Source organism: Acomys minous (assembly GCF_964271855.1).
Source record: "Acomys minous genome assembly, chromosome: 10".
Classification (NCBI taxonomy): Eukaryota; Metazoa; Chordata; class Mammalia; order Rodentia; family Muridae; genus Acomys; species Acomys minous.
Genome location: NC_140491.1, coordinates 33,633,593 through 33,652,245, shown reverse-complemented (window position 1 = coordinate 33,652,245; position 18,653 = coordinate 33,633,593). Strand labels below are relative to the sequence as shown.

Below are 18,653 nucleotides of genomic sequence, written 5' to 3'. Positions count from 1 at the left end.
ACCCTGTCCCTCCCACCCCCCAAAAAAAACCAAGAGAGAAAAATAAAAGAAAGAACATTTTTTCCAATTAAAATTTTTAAAAATTATTTTATGTATATATGCATGATGCAGGGAGGGCACATGCTACAGTGTGCATATGAAAGTCAAAGGATAATTTTGTGGGGTTGGTTCTCTCCTTCCCCCTTTACATGGCTTCTAGAGATCAAACTAAAGTTGCCAAGCTTGCATGGTATGTACCTTTCCTCACCATGGCGCTAGCCCACAGGTTTTCAACCTGTGGGTAGTGACTCCCCTTGGGAGTGTCAACTGACCCTTTCACAAGGGTCACCTAAAACCATTGGAAAACACAGATATTTCCTGTTATGATTCACAACAGTAGCAAAGTTACAGTTATGAAGTAGCAAGGAAACTAATTTCATGGTTGGGGGGGTCACCACAGCATAAGGAACCGCGTTAAAGGATCTCAACATTAGGATGGTTGAGAACCACCGTTCTAGCCCAAGGACTGAACTTTCTAACAAAGAAACAGCGAGGCTGAGAACAGACAGGGAAGTGAGGGGTGAGTCAGTGCAAGAGTCTGGAGGAAGAGTGAGTGAGGAGGAAGCGGCGGAATCAAAGGCTCTGAGATGGGGGCGTGCCTGGAGTGTTGGGGGGCAGCCAGCAAGGGGGCTGTGTGATGACTGAAGCTCCCAGGGGGGCCAGTCGGGCTGCTGCGCAGGCACTAGCTTACCTATGGGCAAGGTCTTTACTCTGAGGAGAGATCATAACAGATGCCCCTAGGGAGGAGCAGGCCAGAGGAGGGAGGAAGGAGCAAACTGATGGTTGGCAAGGACAGTCCTGGGCGCGAGCCAGTAGGATCTCCAGACAGAGGTACAGACAGAAGTGGACTGTGAGGATTGGGGGCAAAAGGGACCCTTGAACTTTGCAAAGGGGGAAAGTGCCTGGCTCAGGGAGAGAGGTCCTGGGGATAAGGGGACACAGGGAGAGCTGCTGAGAGGTCCTCTGGTGGCCAGGAAGAGGATGGTCTGGCAGCCTTGCTTATGTGGGAGAGCTGGCTCACTGCTTTGCCCTCTTTCTGCCTGGTTGGGAGGCTTTGCATCCCTTCCACTTATCTGGAGCATGGAGTCTGCCTCTACATCCTCCCGTCTCCTCAGCTTCAGATGGGAGCTCTGTGTGCCCAGCTCCTCAAATCTCTCCGCAGATGATAGTCTCTAGTGCTTTCCATCTTCTCTGAACTTGGTATGGGGAAGCCAGGCCTGCCTCTGCCTGCAGTCAGGTTCCTGAAGGTGGCACCAATGTCTGGGTTTGCCCTACTTCCCTACTGGTCTCGGTCCCCTTTTCAGTTTTGGAGGCAAGAAATGCACTGTGACGTAATGGGATCCGTGTCCATTTCTCATTAGACACAGGGTCAGGATTTGCCTTGAATCATTTCAGGCTTCCCAAGGCCCTTTTGGACCCATGCATTTGATTAACTGAACTTGACACCAGGGATAGATGTGTCAAGCCCTGTGTAACCGTGAGCCAAGTCCAAGGAGTAAGTGAACTGCATGAGATGCTGTAGGGACAACAGTGGGCAGAGGTAGGGCTGAGCGTGCAGGATTCGGGGCTATACAGCACCTGGCTCTCTCCCCACAGGAGAACATGAAGTCGCCCAGGGCAGGCAGAGGGGCACAGACACCTTTAGGTACACAGAAGTGATACCTGGGCACCCAGAGATGGGGACATGGGTACCCCAGATGGGTTTCTCAGCCGGTCAGCACCTGCCTCCTTAGCTTCTAGAATCCATGAGAGCTAAGCTGTGGGCAAGTGGTACCAGCCCTAGGGCCAGATACAGGAATAATGAGTGTGTGCTAACCCTAACCCTAAAGAGCTAGGATTCTGGGGACATTCTCTGTAATGCTCTCCTGCCATTTCTCTAGGAGGTGGGCCTCATCCCTTCACTAAAGGAGAACCCAAGGCCCTGATGACTGAAGCTTTCCCCACATCCTTTACCGCCTCCATTCCCAAGCCCCGGGTTTTCTGGTCTTTTCCTAGTGGGCACCAGCCTCTCTATATTTGGGCTCAATATTTGGCCATTCTTATTTCCTGGCCTCTGCCACTTCTCCTACACCCAGTTAGCCTCCCTGCCTGCAGGAATGCCTCCACCTAAGAGGTAAATCGAGTAGCTAAGCAGGGGTCCTTTCGCCCCAGGCAGTCCTGGACCAGGTGGACAGAGAGAGATGTGACCCACACTTGGGCAGCTACAACGGCTCCCCCTCAGTCTGGCTGTCCCTCCAGTAGCTCAACATGACTGACTCATACTCAGGAACGACAGTGGGGTCCCTATCTCTGCAGCTGCTGGGCCCCTCCCTCCAGAGCCTGTCCCTCCTTGGCCCATTGTTTCCTAGGACCTGGAGCCAGTCCCACAGGAATAATTCCTGCTCTGAATTCCAGGTAGTGGGGTCTTCTCTCAGGAAGATTCTGCTGAAGTTCTGCTAGCCTGGTTCCTTCCACTCCAGGCTCACATTCCTGCCTGGCCCTTAGGGCTTTCTCAGGAAGCCATCTCCTCCCTAGGATCCTGCCCTGTACATGTGGTCCTCTTGTCCTACAGAGAGGCTTAGCTAAAGGCCTTAGTGGCTGCACAGGAAGCCCAGGGGACCTGTGCCCGTGGCTGCAGTGCTGGAACCCGGCACTGGACATGAGACTGCAGCCCTTGTCCTAAAGGTAGTATTTCCTTTGGATGTAACTGGAAAGTCCCCAGTAAGATTCCAGCGGTTCCCAGCAAACCCTCCTTGGCTGTGAGGGCTTAGTGACCTAGACTTGAGTCAGACTCACTCAGCAGGGGTGCAGCCAGGAGACAGATGTTGTTCTCCAAGAGAGAAACCAGACATCTTCTTCAAGGTGTGTGTGTGTGTGTGTGTGTGTGTGTGTGTGAGAGAGAGAGAGAGAGAGAGAGAGAGAGAGACAGAGAGAGAGAGACAGAGAGAGAGAGAGACAGAGAGAGAGAGACAGAGAGAGAGAGAGACAGAGAGAGAGAGAGAGAGAGACAGAGAGAGAGACAGAGACAAAGAGACAGAGACAGAGACAGAGACAGACAGAGAGGCAGGCACTTTGAGCCGGCTTGGTGGCGCACGCCTATACTCCTAACAGCACTCAGAGGCAGGTGGAGACCAGCCAGTTCGAGGTCTACAAAGTGAGTCCAGGGTCCAGGACAGGCAGGCCTGTTAACACAGAGAAACCCTGTCTCAAAAAACAAAAACAAAACCAAAAGTAGGGCACTCTGTTCACTTACTCACTCAGACACCTGCCTACATCTAGTGCGCACCTACCGCTTGCTGGTTACCAACCCTACATCTTAACTCACCAACCGATCTCTGACCAACTAGAAAGGCTAGCCTGAGCAGTGATACGGTGCCAGAGCAGGGGAGGGGACTAGTGAGGAAGCGAGGCCAGGGCGGGGCCGACTGGGACGGGAGAGGGCGGGACCTGAACCTGGGAGGCGGGGCCAGCTCGGAGGAGGGGCCTGCGCCGGAGTGCCTGGCTGTGGGCGCAGCCCGCTGCAAAGCTGGGCAGCAGAGCCGGGATCCGCCTCCCGGACGCAGGACCCGTGGGCAGTGAACCAGCAGGTAAGGTACTGCGTGGGTCTCGGGACAGGACGTAGACATTGTGCGCGGCACAATCGTGTCTCAGAGACCTGCCTGGGTCCCTTGAACCTGTACCCCACTGTGGGGTGGGACTGTGCCTCACAGGGCAGAGCTCAGGGCTAGGCATGAGGCGGCGTTTCGCGTGTGTCTTGTGTCCATCTGGCTCCTCTGGCACCCGCTGCTAGGCCCAGGTTACAGGGCCGTTTAGCGGGGCTTCCAAAGACTCAGGAGATAAATTTGCTTCTATTCCCTCCAAACTTTTCTTTCCTTCAGAGGCTCCAAGAAGTTTGAGAGAAAAACCACCTGTTAGTGCTGATTCACACTGACGCATGAATGACGGGGTGTGGGAAGTGTGGAGACTTTGAGGAGGAGTGAGTCTCTGAAAGAATGGAAGAGTGGGCACAGGGTTGTAGGTTAGCGGACATGTGGGTCTCCATCTACACCTTGCAGCTCCACCCTTCTGTAGCTCTGGGCCTTGGCTGTTAATAGGTTAAGAGCCCTGTTGGAGCCACCTCCCATGACCCTGAGCACCTCCTGTTCCCTCTCTGCCCATCTGTTTGCTCATTCCTTGACACTGGTAGTTCAGTGCCCCCTAGTCAGGTGACCCCAGTAAGCGCTCCTGAGAAGCCACAAAGGCCACTTCGGCACAGTGTGGGACTTCAGGAGTTACTACAATGCAGCTATTAAAGATGCTAAATCCCACTTGAAGGGGCTCTGGGAATGTCACCTGCTGGGTCAATAATAAGATGCACAGAATTGTTTCACAATGAAACCGGCCCAGGAGTTAGGGGCTGGGCTGGGAGCAGGAACATGGGTTCAGGTCAGGCCATCCCAACTCTGTGTGACCTAGGTGAGTGCCTGGCCCCTACTGGCTTAGGTCCCTCTGGACTACAGGAGGAGCTGTGCTGTGTCCTTTCTCTGCTATGGTAGCCCAGCCCAGGGCCCCCGGATTCAGCTCTCCACTCCTGGGGCCTGGGAAGGACTCCAAGAAGATGCAAACCCAAGGTCTGTCCACCTCCTTTCCCAAACCCCCTTACGGCTCTCTGGGACCTGGCTCTGGGTTCTGAGTGGAGATGTACCCTGACAGAGGGGACAAACTGGAAAGTAGACAAGAACTGATGGGCAAAGTCGTCTGGCAGGAGGGGAGTACCAAGAGAGCCTAGTCCCTTGGGGGAGTCCCCCACAGAGTTATACAGAAGCCCACTCAGGAGACTGGCCTGAGAGAGGCAGAAGGAAGGAAGGTAGACCCCAGGACTGCCGTGGCTCTTCCTATGCACATGGATAAAGGAAGTGGGGTGCTGAGTCAGCCTCCAGTATTCCTTTGCGCCCATATAGATGCGTGTGTGTATGTAGGCCTACATATAGGAAGCCCAAGGGGTCCAGAGAGTCAAAAATGACCAGCTTTAATCACAGAGGGGCAGAAGGAAGAGCATGAACTCAGGCTAGGGTCGTGGGTTCAAATCCAACTACACGATATTCACCAGGCACTTCCTGCTGCTGCACCTCTGTTACATCTGTAACACCAGCGTCAGGAAACACTTTCTACCCAAGGGTGGTTATGAGTCCCCATGGGCTGCTCAGTGGTGTGTAGCTGATACTCTGATGCTGGGGGTGGGGGACGGCGGGGAGTGCTTCCTCTGTGTGTGTCCTGGTCAGACAGGGATAACCTGGCCATTTTGGCTTGTGGTTAAGGTGGGGGAAGGCCAGTCCTGGAGAAGCCTGGGGCAGAGGGCAGGCTTCCAGGGTCCTGCCTGCATTGGTCTTGTGGGCAAACACCTGTGTCCACAAGGACTAACCAGTGTGGGCTCTGTCCTCAATGCTTGTGTGTGTGTGTGTGTGTGTGTGTGTGTGTGTGTGTGTGTGTGGTGGTGGGGGGCAAGGGTCAGAGATTCTGACAGGCCTCGCCCTCCTGTCATCATCTGGCTAGTTCATGTCCTTGAGAGTCCCTGGGCCCAGACATGTATGGCTCTTTTATAACCCCGCTCGGAAGGGGACGTGGGCAACCTAGGCAGGGGAGATGGAGAACCTAGGGCCTGGAAAGGTGAGGTTTATGGGAAAGGGACTCTCTGAGCTGGGCAGGAAACTGTTAGGTAGACACAGACAGGTCAGGGAAGGTGGTAAATCATTGATCAAAGTGCCCTGTGTATGCCAGAGGTGGTAAACGCATGGAAAAGTCTGGAGACAAGCAAAAGGGCACTTCAAACCCCAGAGTCCTCCTGTGAGAGTAGAGCGCCCCAGCAGGCCTCTGGAATCCTCCAGTGGTGTAGTGGCGGTTGGACATTCTAGGGCTGGGGATGGCCCCATGTGTGGGCTGCGTAGGAGTTATGGGAACCTTCCAGGCTCCACCTCCACCTGCCTGGGCCTAGTGGGCAGTGGAGATGAAGCCCAGAGAAATGCTGCCGCCTCTGCCGTGATTCAGGGCCCTGGACCTCTCAGGCGGATCATTCTTCTTTGTTTCTGGCTTGTTTTTTTTTCCCCCGAGACAGGGTTTCTCTGTGTAGCCTTGGCTGTCCTAGACTCACTTTGTAGACCAGGCTGGCCTTGAACTCACAGTGATCCACCTGCCTCTGCCTCCTGAGTGCTGGGATTAAAGGCGTACGCCACCACGTCCGGATTTCTTCTCTGTATTTTAATGATCTATTTATTTTATGTACACTGGTGATTTGCCTGGTTGTATGTCTGTGTGAGGGTGTCAGATCTCTTGGAACCTGGAGTTACAGACAGTTGTACTCCCATGTGCTAGGAAGTGAACCCCAGTCCTCTAGAAGAGCCGCCAGTGTTCTTAACCACCGAGCCATCTCTCCGGCCCCAGACTATACTTTTTGACTCTCACTTTTCTGTTCTGTGGAGCAAAGTACAGGTGCAGGGCCACATGGCTGGGCTCTGTGTCAGTGCCCCACCCCTACCCATGAACTAAAAGGACAATTGGACTGAAACAGGAAGCCTTCTGGGCTTCAGGATGAGGTGCATCATGGGTATCCAGATGCCGTCCCATCTACCTTTTTCCTTCTTCCCCAGCACTCTGACTTCTGAGGTTCCCTGGCCCCAGGATCCAGAGGCAACTCCTTGGTCCAGAGGAACTGACTGTGGGGGTTTCCGGACATACCTGAGTGATTTTTTTGCTAGCTGGCCTCCAGGAACAGTGTTGACTTGACTACTTGAGGCATTAGCCCAGAGAGGTCAGTGTCATACACTCCTCTGATTCCGAGAATTGATGTCTGCTTCCCTCTGAATCATGTGTACTGCACACCCGCTGGCCATGGTAGAGTGGCCGACAGCCAAACACTGGGTAGGGTGCAGGGTGCCTGCCTGCTTGAGCCTGCAGAAGGGGGTGCGGTTCTTAGCCTGGGATTTGCCAGGTTGATGACATGCATGCTATGACCAGAGCTGGGCTCCCTCATGACCCAGGGCTGAGCCAGCTCAGGCTGGTTTTCTGGGATTTCTTAGAGCAGAGGTCGAGCACAAAAGGCACAGAGCTTGTCGCAAGAACCAAAACAAAGCCATATTCCAGGCCTTGTCCAGCCTGAAGTTTGGGCCTTCAGCACCTTCCCTGTAAAATGGGATCAGATCAGGATGACATTTAAATGAAAACTCCCTCCCTGCTGGCCTCCGAGATGCCTCTCAAGACAATATGCCTGAGACTGAGCTGGGGATTCCTGCTCTTGTCTCTGAACAGACAACAGGTCTGTTGAGGGGTTGGGTGGAGGTTGTATAGCTCAGACCTCAGGGTATTATAATCTATTCTGTGGTATTAGAACACCTGTCCCCATACCCTAGACTTCCTCTATGGCCCTACCTACCATGCTGAGGCAGGTGAGGGGATGGGCAAGTTCTTACAGCCTCCTCCTCCTAACCAGCACGCAAAGAGACCAGGGCCGGTCTGGGGGCCTAGAAGGCTGGGGTGGGTTTTAGCTTTACCTCATAGCTTTGAAAGTCTAGAGCAGCCCTCACAGCTCACTTGGGACCTGGATGAGAAGCTGGGAGTTGCCACTCCACAATGTTCCTTGCATCTATGACATTGGCAGACTCCATAAACCGCTTACCTGAACCAGTAACCTTTCCACACACATGCTCTATGCTGTGTGTACCAGGCTCCAAGCCAAGGCTGGACCTTAGGAGTGGTCAGGCCCACAGGCATGAAGACAGGGACTGATGGCAGATGCAGTAACTTAGTGTCTGGCTCCATCCCAGGACACTCTCTGAGAAGGAATTTTTTGTTAAAAGATGTAATTATCCTGCTGAGTGGGCAGGGAGCCCTCCTTGGCTGCCTGTACCCCTGCCCTACTCCTGAGCTTTGGGCCTCCTCATAACTCAGTGTACACAGTGACCTATCTGCCCCTGCCCCCCTGAGCAGGAACTTATTTTTTATTTTTTGGTTTTTCGAGACAGAGTCTCTCTGTGTTAGCCTTGGCTGTCCAGGACTCGCTTTGTAGACCAGGCTAGCCTCGAACTCACAGCGATCCACCTGCCTCTGCCTCGCGAGTGCTGGGATTAAAGGTATGCGCCACCACGCCTGGCTCCTGAGCAGGAACTTATGCAGAGTGTTGGCCATGAAGTGAGGACTTCAGGGCCTCCTCGATCAGGGAAGTTCCTGCAGGCTGAGTGGGGTTGGGCAGCTCCTGTCAGTGGTGGTAGAGGACTCTGCCAGGCTCTTTGAAGTTGGCTTGTCACGCTCCTCACCTGCAGTTAACTCTCCACTGAGCAGCGGAGACAAACACGGCCCGTCATCCTGGAAGCTGTGCTGCTGCTCAGGTCGGCAGAGTTTCCACTCAGACAGTAGTGGGTGTTGTGCTAGGGCCTCTCCTGCAGCTCTTTAGGTTTCTATCACAGCTCCTCCTATGGTCACTCTCTGCCACCCAGCAGCAGGGACCCAGCCTCTCCTGAGCCTGGTCTCATTGGCTTCAGCAGCAGGACAGGTAGGGACACAGGGACACATTCTTTTCTGGTAGGGAAAATAGTTGCCAGGCTCTGAGCAGCCCTGTGGCCCTGCCCTAAACTGAAACTGCCTTCCTCTCTGTGTGACTGCTCCTGGTGAAAGACACACGTTGACACTTACCTGCCAGGGAGATAGCATGATCATGGTGGTGGTTTTCCCGGGACGAGGCTTGCCCATTGCACTTTAGATGTGCTGACCCCTGCACCTTCCCCAAGTGGGGAAAAGTAGACTGTATAATTTGTGGGAGTGGGAAACTGCATTCACGATCTCCTCTTTAAAAAAAAAAAAAAAGGAGCCAGGCGTGGTGGCACATGCCCCTAATCCTAGTCCTAGCACTCTGGAAACCAGAGGCAGGTGGCTCTCTGTGAGTCTAAGGCCAGCCTGGGCTACAAAGAGAGTCCAGGACAGCCAAGGCTACACAGAGAAACCCTGTCTCGAAAAACCAAAAGGTATACAGTGAAGTTTCCCCTAAGCTGCCTGTGAGAAGGTTCTTAGGTGTTGCGCCCCAAGAGCTGGCACCTGTAATAGGTCCCAGCAGAAGGTGAGATTTGCAGCCATTGGGGGTTAGCCATCTGGAAAAGCTGGCCTGGAGCCCTGAGTTGGCAGATGTGGGGAGCATAGCCCTGGGGAGCACAGTACCAGGCTCTGAGCAGGAGGAGGCACAGCAGAAACCTCACTCGAACCTTCTCCTGTTTGAATCTCGGAAGGGGAGCCACTTTCTGTTAGAGTTAAGTGGTTGACTTTGACCTTTCCCCTGATCACAGGGCATGTTGGAAGCCTGGGCCTGGTAGGTAGGCCAGTGGTCAGCTGCATAGGTCTGACCATGGCAGAGCAAGGGATCAAATCCCCTGTTGCCATTATCTTCTGTTGTCAGAAACTTCTAGGTACACAGAAATGGCCTCCTGGGGCTGGGTTGGGTCAGTGGCTCCCATCTGACCACGCTGTGGGAGCTGGGCATTTTTCACCCTCTCTGTGTAGGGCACATAGAGAAAGTCTAGCCTCAATGGGGGATGCGATGTGAGGGGGACCCAGCCCACTGGTGGGGTTGGGAACACGATCTCTGCTGCAGGGCCTTGTTCCCCACTAACCAGAGTTAATGGTGCTAAGAGTTAGGCCTCAGCCTGTAGCTGGAGTTGCCACTACCTCTGACCTGCACCCGCCCTGTCTCAGACCTTTGTGTTACACCTCGGGTGGCCTCCCTTCCTGGTTAATTCCTGCTTTATTTTGGTATTGCTTGTCTTTCCAATTCTACCAAGGGGATGAGTGCGAGGCTCCAGGGAACACCCCCCCACCCCCCGCCATTCCAGCTTTTGAGCCCAGCACACGCCAGGGCTGGGACTTCTGGGAGAGGGAGCTGCTCCAGGAACCACAGGGCTCTAGAATAACCTGCCTTCCAGACTTCTCTAGAGCTGAGCCCCTTCCCCTTGAGACCCAAGGCTAAAGCAGCTCAGGAAGGCAAGGGCCTGGCCTGAGGCACACGCTCTAACTAGAGGGCCTGGCTCTGGTTTTGCCTGCCTTGGAGTCTGCTGTTGGGTCCACTGGAGCAGAGCTTAACACGGAGTCCCCCAGCTCTGCTGCTCAGCTTCAGGAAAGTTCGATCTCTGATACCAACCTTCCCATTTTCTCAAAACTGTGACCAGGAGGGTTAAGTGCAGTGGTTGGTGGTGGCTGTGACCACTCCGAAGACAGGAAGTTGCCTGGGGAGGAAGAAGGTTGAGAAAGGACATTTCCCTGCCCCCACCTCTGGGCCCTGCCTCAGAAACCCCTTCCAGGACCAGGCTTCTTTCTGCTGGCATCAAGGGAGCAGCCATTTCTTGGGCTGGGGTCCAGAGAGACAGGAAAGAGCTCCACAGGCCTCAGCCCACTCAAGAGCTCAAGAATGGTACACGGGGTAGGTACCATGTGGTGTGAGAGGAGGAGGACATTGCTGCTCAGGGGCAGAGAAAGGGATGGCATTGGCCAACGTGGGTCCTGTGAGTGCTGAGATTGTGTTTCCTGGTGTGCGTGTCCATGTTTATGTGTTTTGGTAGGGGAGAATTCTTGTGCACACATGTCCAGCAGTGGTGACGCACATCTTTAATCCCAGCACTCGGGAGTCAAAGGCAGGCAGATCTCTGAGTTTGAGGCTAGCCTGGTCTATAGAGAGAGTTCCAGGAAAGTCAGGGCTACACAGAGAAACCCTGTATCGGGGAAAAAAAAAAAGAAAAGAAAAGAAAGAACAGAACATCTATTTCATGTGCACATACGTGTACATGCATGTAGAGGACCAAGGTTGATGTTGAGTATCTTCCTCAGTCTATTTCCATCTTATTTTTTGAGGCAGGGTCTCTCATTAAATCTGAAACTTGCCAGTTTGGCTAAATTGGCTGGTTAACAGGCTCTAGTAATCCTCTTGTCTCTGTACAGATGTGCACTGTCTTACCCAGTTTATGTGGGTACTTGGGGATCTGAACCCATGTCCTCATGCTTGTGTGACAGGCACTTTGGGGACTGAGCCACCTCCTCGGTCCATTGGTTTGTGGTTTTTTGCTTTTGTTTTTGGGTTTTCGAGACAGGGTTTCTCTGTATAGCCTTGGCTGTGCTAGACTCACTTTGTAGACCAGGCTGGCCTCGAACTCACAACAATCTGCCTGCCTCTGCCTCCCAAGTGCTGAGATTAAAGGCATGTGCCACCATGCCCAGCTTGGTGTGTGTGTGTGTGTGTGTGTGTGTGTGTGTGTGTGTGTAAAATTTATTATGTAAGGCGTGGTGGCGCACGCCTTTAATCCTAGCACTCAGGAGGCAGAGGCAGGCAGATCTCTGTGAGTTCGAGGCCAGCCTGGTCTACAGAGTGAGTCTAGGACAGCCAAGGCTACACAGAGAAACCCTGTCTCAAAAGACCAAACAAACAAACAAACAAACAACAACAACAACAAAAAGATTTATTATGTATACAGTATTCTGCCTGCACACCGGAAGAGGGCACCAGATCACATTATAGATGGTTATGAGCTGCCATGTGGTTGCTGGGAATTGAACTCACGGCCTTTGGAAGAGCAGGCTTGCTCTTATCCTCTGGGCCTTCTCTCCAGCCCCTGGTTTGTGTTTTTAAGGATCACTCTGGTACATATCTCTCATCCTTGGGAGGGAGAAGCAGGCAGATGGCTGCCAGCCTGAGGCCAGTGTGGTTTACACAGCAAGTTGTAGGTTAGCTGAGGCTGTGGAGTGAGACCCTGTCTCAGAAGACTGAAAAGAAAACAAAAGAAAAGAAAAAGAGCTCACTCTGGAGTCTGGAGACCATCTCAATACCCACACCCAGCAGCAGTATCCTCTGAGAAAATTGGCAAGGTGCGAATGTGAAAAAGCAGGCCTGTGGAGGGGTTGGGGTGAGGATGTTAAGCAACTAGGGAAGGGTAAAGCTCCATAGAGGGGCCCACAGATAGGGAGCAAACCTGGTAAGAAATGGGTCTGATGGTTCAGGCTCTGCCCCGCTCAGCCCTCTCTCCCTACAGCCCAGGTCTCTTTGCTGCTGGTGGTGGCTGTTTTCTTTGGAGGGAGGAGCCAGCCTTGACATCCTGAGGCTGCGTCTGCAGTGTTGACAGAGCTGTGTCACAGGCCCTATGGACAGTCCGTAGCCAGAAAGAGAGGCTGACACTTAGAAGCATAGACCTGGGCTCTGCTGGCCACCAGAAGCCACCTCACTTCCGGGAATCTCCAAGGGGTAGGTAGCAAGGCCGGGCACTGCCACACGAGGCATGCGAAGAGGGAGTCTCTGCAGATAGAACACAGGTTTTGAGGTTAGATGGATCTGAGGCTGCAGTGGTCCAGGACTCAGACTGGACAGTTCTCCCCTCTGAAGGAGGGCTGGCCTTGGAGACTAAAGGAACAATGGGACATAAACTGCTGCTAGAGGCCCGCCATCTTCAGACACCTCCCTGCCCCCCTGCTGCCGGAGGACCTTAAGGGTACTGTCACACAGCCTTGAGCACAGGGCATCTGACCTGGGGTGGAAGGCCAGGTGTAAGTTTGTGGGTAAGGATAACACAGAGGGGTCAGAAGGCACCATGAGAGCAGCCCAGGATGCCATGGTACTGGATGAATACCTTGAGCCCTGAGGCTGAGCCCAGTCACCTTTAAAAGCCGCCTGTGCTGGAGCTGAGGCAGGCTGCCTCAGAGCAGGAGAGGGTGGGGTATAGGAGGCCTGGCCTTAGGAAAGGAGACAGGATAGGGCCTTTGGATGGGTAAAGAGAGGTAGACCCTTCCCCTTCTCCCTGACCGGCCTTTTCTGGCTGTCAAAGTCTAGACCAAACTTCTGGAAGGAGGCCAGGTCTGGGCCCCTTTCCCGTCCACAAGGGCCCATGGCCAGACCCTTGTCCTCACTGGGCCTCCAAACAATGGGGTAGTGTGAGGGTGCCTGGGAACGTCCAGGTCAGCTGGGCCCTCTGTGGGCCCATGTTGGAGGGTGAGGACAAGAGCCAGCAATAGGCCATGAGTCATGGTGTCCACCACCAGGCCTCTGAGGCCCTGGGTTCCCAGCTGAGGAGGAACAAGTAGTTCTCAGTTCCGCAAGCCAGGGTCTGGCCTGTACCTCCTTCCTGCTTTTGGTCCCTCTCCACAGCTCTTCCTGTGTGTCCCCTAGTGCCTTCCCTCTGGTCTGTCTGTCCTTGTCTCTCCCTGACTATCCAGCCCGAGACCTAGACTTGGCTACAGTAGCTCCCCACAGCCTCTCGCCTACTGAGGCCCCAGCAGAGGGCCCAGACCATCACCTGGGCTACCTTTGATGGCCTGCGGTTGACTCCAAGAGGAAGCCAATGAGAGGGCAAGGTGTTGCCTGAAAAGGAGACCTAAGTTTTTACTAAGGAGTAAGTAGCCTGCCTCAGAGGTGCATAACTATTGTCTCAAGCTCAGGGCCACCTGGGCAACATAGCAAAACCTTGCATCACAAAAAGAGGATTTGGAGGTATACCTGAGTGGTGGGACACTTGCCCAGTGTGTGTGTAACCACACTTTCATAGAGAAGAAATTAAAAAAAAAAAACAACAACTAAGGAATACAAAGTGATAAAATTCAAGGAAGTAAGGAATAAAATAAACTCAGAGAATAAAAATTAAACAACAGCATCAAACAAACTATTTGGACCAGCTTTAAAATAGTAGCATTTGGTGATGGGGTAGGGGAGAGATCCAACGGATGAAGACAGACCCAAGGGCAGTGTGGAGAGTGTGGAGAGGGGGCAGGTCGGCTGACTCAGCCTGAATGGGCCCCACCTGTAGCAGGGTGGACAGGGGCCAGAACATCCGCAGGAGTCCATCGAGCATTGAGGGGCTGAGAAAGATCTCACTGGGGTGAAATGCTAGGAAGTGTCCAGGCTGAGCAGATCCAAGGAGCTATATTTTATGTGGCCAAGATGATGTAAAACAAACAAACAAACCCACGTGTTGAATGATGGAGCAGGCCAAGGCCACTAACAACCTCAGAGAACAGGGCTGGTGTCTCTGCAGACCTAACCTGGGAGACCCCAACAGAGTAGCTACAATGGGAGTTCTGGTACGGTGGCGTGGATCCAGCACCAGGACACACACCAGGTGCTTGCTCGGTGTGCCAAGGCTGACTACTGACCTCTGCCCATGGCTCTGGTATGGAGCGATGGGCATGAATCTCTGATTGCCTTCCTCATTTCATCTCCTCATGGCATGAACTTCTTGGCCACACACAATATGCCCCGTCTGTTCCCTCACTGTCTCTGTGCCCCAGCGCTGGGATCCAAGCTCAGCAGGGTGCCCTAACCTCAAGGTCTCTGGCACCATTACTAGGCTAAGCACCTGTGACAAAGTCTCTGTGAGCCATTTTGTTTCTTTGTTTGTTTTTTTGGTCTGCCATCAAAGTACATTTTTAGGAAGAGAAGTGACCTGCATCAGCACAGGGGACAAAGGACTGAAGCACAGGCCAGTTTAGTGTCCAGGTGTTTAGACCCTGTCTACCTCAGCGCTATGCCCCACAGCACTTGTACCTGTCTTGCACGTCTCTGAAGGTGTGTGTGTGCAGCTTCTCTTGTCTGGACCCCCGGAGGCCTCTGCACAAGCTTTCCTCTATCTGAGACACTGCCTGTGCGAGCCTCTGGTTTAGTTACTCACATGCAACGTTGCTTCTGACGCTGGTTGATGTGTGTCACTGTGTCTGGTGGGATGGATGTCACAAGGATGTGAGTCAGAGGTGGCTACTTCCACAGATTATTAATAGACAGCCCTAGATGGAGGATGATGCCAGCTTGGATCCTAGGGTACGAGGTGTGGGGGTTTGCTACTGCTTTCGCTGCTTCCCTTTGCCCCTAGTGCTCAGGCGCCGGAGCACCGCTGGGGATGAGAGCTGAGACCTTCATCTCTTCAGTACCACTTGTCTTCGTGTCCCTACAGACAGTGGTGAAGCATGCACTTGTCCCTCCGTGCTGAGCCCCCAGGGCTCCTGGGACTTCCCAGTGTTTGAGAAGGAAAGGGAGGCCTGGGGTTCTGCTTCTTTGCCAGAGATTTGTGGTATGAGCGCCTGGGCTCTGGCCTCCTACCCAGAGCCCTGCCTTGTCTACAGAGACTGGGACCCAGCACTGCTGTCCTCATGGTGCGTGGACTTTCTGCTTAGGGGTGGGGGTACCAGTGTCTTTCCAGTGGTGGGCCCTGGGGCTGCTCTGAACAAAGCTTAGCAGGAAATGCTTTGTAGAACCAGGGGACTGTGAGGCTACCTCAGTGTCTTTGTGGATAAGGCAGAGTATTAATGTTGGCACAGGTGACTGTGAGCTACCCTGTTAATAGCCTTGGCATGCAGAAAGATTCCTGCATCTCCCTGGTCCAGCTGCAGGCAGGATCCTCTCTGTATGCCTGACCCCCATGCCTTGTCCTCATCGTGTGCCTGTGATATAGGTGTCCCTAGGAGGGGCTGGTAGGTGGGAACTCTATCTCCCTCAGCCGCTGGGAGTTGGAGAGGTAGAGCAGGCTTGACCTGGAAAGGCCCTACCTTTGGTTGCCTTCTTTGTCCAACCAGGAGTCCGCTTGACCCTGACCTCAGAGGGGACAGTGTTCTGACCCAGGCATGCTGACATGAAATTGGCAGATTTTGCCCCTGGCTATGCTCTTATGGACTTCATGAGATCAGCTGAAAGCTGGTGTGAGTGTGTGTGCTGTCCTAGCAGGTTGCCGCCCTTGCTTTATTTAACACGGACACTGTGAGGAAAAGCTCACCCAGGGAAGGCGTGGTGCCTGCTCCACGATGCATAGCTTAACCAACAGCCTTCACATAAACAGAGGCCCCTTCCCGCTCCTGGGATGAAGAAGGCGGGTACAGTGCTCTTCTAGGTCAGTGGTTCTCAGCGACCCTTTAATGTAGTTCCTCATGTTGTGGTGACTGACACCCCAACCATAAAACTATTTGTTGTTGCTACCTCATTACTATAATTTTTGCTGTTATGGATTATAATGTAAATATCTGATATGCAGGTTATCTGATAGGTGACCATTGTGAGAGGATTGTTTTACCCCACAAAGGGTAGACCCACAGGTTGAAAACCACTGGTCTAGATGGCTTCATTTAGCAAGCAAGCACCATGAACTGAGGACCATGGGATATTGAGGCACCAGCTACTGGGATACAGACAAGGCCTACAGGAAGAATCTGATACCTACATTATGCTTGACACTGCAGGCTCTGACATGCAGGGGGTGGGGGAGGGGGGAGGGGGGGTGGACTTAGAGAGGTCACTGAGCCCAAGAGCTGAGAATACAGGTTGACAGCATTGAAGGGAAGAGTACAAAGGGAGCCAGGCTCTGTGTGGAGCTTGAAGGTGTCCTTCAGAAAGGGCAAGTGGTCTGGACATGGGGTAGCCTTCCTCTGTGTGGTGGTAGGATGGAATTGGGTGTGTTTGGGACAGATTCCGACACTGTGGGGATGCGGTTCAGTTGAGGGCAGTGGGGATGGCGGAGCATCTGCCAGACCTATGAGAGTATGACGGGAAAGTCTTGCCTGATGTTTGGCAAGGGCGTTTCCGAAGCGTCCCCTAACACTTCTTTGGTTCCCATTGTGACTGAGAAGGGCATTGCTAGTGGAAGCCAGTACCTTTGAGTAGGCCTGTCCATCACCTCAGTGGATGCCCCACACAGGAACTGTGGAACCTACCTATTCCGCAGGTGAAGAAACTGAGGCTCAGAGTGAGTTACGAGTCTAGGAGGAGGAGACGGGAGCCAGAGCTGTCCCCAGTGAACCCGATGTCTAACTAACCACCGAACCAATCTGTTCACAATCTGTCACTTGGGTGGAGAGATGCTCACTAGGTGGGGCACTCACAACTGACTGCCAGTCTGGGGCAGGGGGCAGCTCCCAGGGTTTAGCGCAAATGCCCAGGCTAGCTACATAGGGTTGGGGAGTCAATCTGGGCAGAGCCATGCAGGCTGCAGTTGTGGGTGAGGTGCCAGGAACTCGGGGGTGGACCTGGACTATACGTCAGCACTCTAGAAAGTCTTTTTTTTTTTTTCTCAAGCAATTCAAAGGTGGAAATTTGCCTGTGTTTGTGATGAACTGAAGTGTGAATCCTGAAACGCCTCTGCTGGTTTGTGGTTTGAGGCAAGAGAGCATCATGCCAGCTAGCTTGCATTTCCTGGGGGTTTTGTCTGCCTCATTCTCCCCAGCCCCACCCACCCCTCACAGTAATGGGCCTTGATCATGGACTGTCCCCCAACCCCCATGTACCCTCCATGAAGTCAGTGTGCTGCCCCCTCCTGGCCAGAGTAGACTCTGCATCAAGTGTGAGGGTCTCCTGGAGCTTCCCATCAGCACAGGAGACAGGCCACCACCCAGCTCGGCACATTCATTAGGAAGCCTCCCCCACGCCCACCCATCAGACATCCCAGGACATGAAGAGTTAGTGAGCCCCCTTTGGCTCTATGGTTGCAGCCTAGTGCCCCAGCCCAGTCTTGAAGCTGGTCTCACTCAGTCAGCGTCCTAGAGCGTCAATGAGCCTTGGCTACAGCCAATAGGGACATAATTCTATGCAAGACTCTTGTGTTCATCAGTTTAGCTCTGAGAGGCACCCTTGTGGATGGCCTAAGCCCATCTTCCAGTTCATTATCCGTCTCTTGGCCCCCTGGCTGGTTCAGTGGGACTTGGGTCAGTGATGAGGGCTGGAATCACTTTTGGTGACATCGGTGGGGAAAGCTGAGCCGCCGATTTGATTCCAGAGAAAGGGCAAGGTGGTTCTAGGAAAAATGGCGTTCAGTTTCAGAATGTAGGTGTTGGGAATGTCCAGGCCCTAGAGCCGGAAATAGTAGTCTCACCACATCCCCTTGGCCAAGTAGTTGGCTTAGTCTTTGCGTTGTGGTGGAAACAGCTTGACTGAGCCAAAGAAGAGCAGGTTGAGGGTGAGGTAGACACCAGCAGCTTTGGTGGATCTGGACCTGGTACGGGTGCCTCACGCCTGAGAGCTGCGAGAGGCTCCCAGAGGAGTGTAGCATCCAGGGACGCCAGAGAAGGGTCTTTGGGATGGATGCAGCATTGCAGAGCCAGCCTCTCCCTATGGGGCATATCAGGAAGTAGATAAGATCAAAACAGAAGGCAGTTGGGCCTCCCATCAAGAACTTGGGTGAAGCTCCATTGGGGCCCACTTCCTGGGTCAACACCAATGGGGTCCTATAGAGAGAGCTGAAAACAATAGACACTTACCCCTTGTAGTACTGTCAACAGTCAATCACAGGTCCAAAGCCAGGGTAGAAGCAGGGCTGCACTTTTTCACAAGGCTGGTAGAGGGAGCCTTCCTTGTTTGCTACAGTTTCTGGTGTTGGGAGGCCTCACTCTAGTCTTTTTTTTTTTTTTGGTTTTTTGAGACAGAGTTTCTTTGTTTAGCCTTGGTTGTCCTGGGCTTGTTTTGTAGACCAAGCTGGCCTCTGTTGGGACTAAAGACATGTGCCACTTTTTCCTGGCTTGTGTCATCCTTTTTTTAAAAGACAGGTCTCACTATGTAACTCTGGCTGGACTCAAACTCTTTTTTTTTTTTTTTTTTTTTTTTTTGGTTTTTCGAGACAGGGTCTCTCTGTGTAGCCTTGGCTGTCCTGGACTCACTTTGTAGACCAGGCTGGCCT

The 18,653-nt window shown here is 53.2% G+C and overlaps 1 protein-coding gene across 2 annotated transcripts in view; it reads left to right on the top strand.

Annotated features, from left to right (window-relative positions):
• Nucleotides 1–3,495: 3,495 nt before the first annotated feature.
• The window catches only part of SH3BP2 (SH3 domain binding protein 2), a 39,163-nt gene continuing 24,005 nt past the window's right edge, over nucleotides 3,496–18,653 (top strand). Inside the window, exon 1 of one of the 2 annotated variants that reach the window (XM_084797806.1) lies at nucleotides 3,496–3,605. The gene's annotated coding sequence lies outside the window, so the exon portion shown is untranslated. Of the gene's footprint in view, nucleotides 3,606–10,053; nucleotides 10,451–18,653 lie in introns of those variants that run through there. The other variant, XM_084797807.1, reaches the window with a different exon arrangement.